This window comes from Oncorhynchus gorbuscha, linkage group LG17 (assembly GCF_021184085.1).
Source record: "Oncorhynchus gorbuscha isolate QuinsamMale2020 ecotype Even-year linkage group LG17, OgorEven_v1.0, whole genome shotgun sequence".
Lineage (NCBI taxonomy): Eukaryota > Metazoa > Chordata > Actinopteri > Salmoniformes > Salmonidae > Oncorhynchus > Oncorhynchus gorbuscha.
In genome coordinates, this window is record NC_060189.1 from 39175649 (window position 1) to 39177879 (window position 2231).

Below are 2231 nucleotides of genomic sequence, written 5' to 3' on the forward strand. Positions count from 1 at the left end.
ATTTGAGATGAAAGGAACATTGTGGACAGTTTTCAGCAAGTTGCAACATTGAAATACAGAAAAATACAGAAAAATTTTTTTTTCCATAAACAAGCTCTAAATCATGTTTGATGCACTCTGGATGTCCAATTTTTGCTGTGCTGTCTATTTGAGATGAAAGGAACATTGTGGACAGTTTTCAGCAAGTTGCAACATTGAAATACAGAAAAATATTTTTTTTTTCCATAAACAAGCTCTAAATCATGTTTGATGCACTCTGGATGTCCAATTTTTGCTGTGCTGTCTATTTGAGATGAAAGGAACATTGTGGACAGTTTTCAGCAAGTTGCAACATTGAAATACAGAAAAAATTTTTTTTTCCATAAACAAGCTCTAAATCATGTTTGATGCACTCTGGATGTCCAATTTTTGCTGTGCTGTCTATTTGAGATGAAAGGAACATTGTGGACAGTTTTCAGCAAGTTGCAACATTGAAATACAGAAAAAAATTTTTTTCCATAAACAAGCTCTAAATCATGTTTGATGCACTCTGGATGTCCAATTTTTGCTGTGCTGTCTATTTGAGATGAAAGGAACATTGTGGACAGTTTTCAGCAAGTTGCAACATTGAAATACAGAAAAATATTTTTTTCCATAAACAAGCTCTAAATCATGTTTGATGCACTCTGGATGTCCAATTTTTGCTGTGCTGTCTATTTGAGATGAAAGGAACATTGTGGACAGTTTTCAGCAAGTTGCAACATTGAAATACAGAAAAAATTTTTTTTTCCATAAACAAGCTCTAAATCATGTTTGATGCACTCTGGATGTCCAATTTTTGCTGTGCTGTCTATTTGAGATGAAAGGAACATTGTGGACAGTTTTCAGCAAGTTGCAACATTGAAATACTATTTGAGAGAAAAAAATTTTTTTCCATAAACAATTTTTTTTTTCCATAAACAAGCTCTAAATCATGTTTGATGCACTCTGGATGTCCAATTTTTGCTGTGCTGTCTATTTGAGATGAAAGGAACATTGTGGACAGTTTTCAGCAAGTTGCAACATTGAAATACAGAAAAAATTTTTTTTTCCATAAACAAGCTCTAAATCATGTTTGATGCACTCTGGATGTCCAATTTTTGCTGTGCTGTCTATTTGAGATGAAAGGAACATTGTGGACAGTTTTCAGCAAGTTGCAACATTGAAATACAGAAAAAATTTTTTTCCATAAACAAGCTCTAAATCATGTTTGATGCACTCTGGATGTCCAATTTTTGCTGTGCTGTCTATTTGAGATGAAAGGAACATTGTGGACAGTTTTCAGCAAGTTGCAACATTGAAATAGAGAAAAAAAAAAATTTTTTTTCCATAAACAAGCTCTAAATCATGTTTGATGCACTCTGGATGTCCAATTTTTGCTGTGCTGTCTATTTGAGATGAAAGGAACATTGTGGACAGTTTTCAGCAAGTTGCAACATTGAAATACAGAAAAAAATTTTTTTCCATAAACAAGCTCTAAATCATGTTTGATGCACTCTGGATGTCCAATTTTTGCTGTGCTGTCTATTTGAGATGAAAGGAACATTGTGGACAGTTTTCAGCAAGTTGCAACATTGAAATACAGAAAAAAAATTTTTTTTTCCATAAACAAGCTCTAAATCATGTTTGATGCACTCTGGATGTCCAATTTTTGCTGTGCTGTCTATTTGAGATGAAAGGAACATTGTGGACAGTTTTCAGCAAGTTGCAACATTGAAATACAGAAAAAATTTTTTTTCCATAAACAAGCTCTAAATCATGTTTGATGCACTCTGGATGTCCAATTTTTGCTGTGCTGTCTATTTGAGATGAAAGGAACATTGTGGACAGTTTTCAGCAAGTTGCAACATTGAAATAGAGAAGAAAAAAAAAATCCCATAAACAAGCTCTAAATCATGTTTGATGCACTCTGGATGTCCAATTTTTGCTGTGCTGTCTATTTGAGATGAAAGGAACATTGTGGACAGTTTTCAGCAAGTTGCAACATTGAAATACAGAAAATATTTTTTTCCATAAACAAGCTCTAAATCATGTTTGATGCACTCTGGATGTCCAAAAATGAAAGGAACATTGTTTTTTCCATAAACAAGCTCTAAATCATGTTTGATGCACTCTGGATGTCCAATTTTTGCTGTGCTGTCTATTTGAGATGAAAGGAACATTGTGGACAGTTTTCAGCAAGTTGCAACATTGAAATACAGAAAAATTTTTTT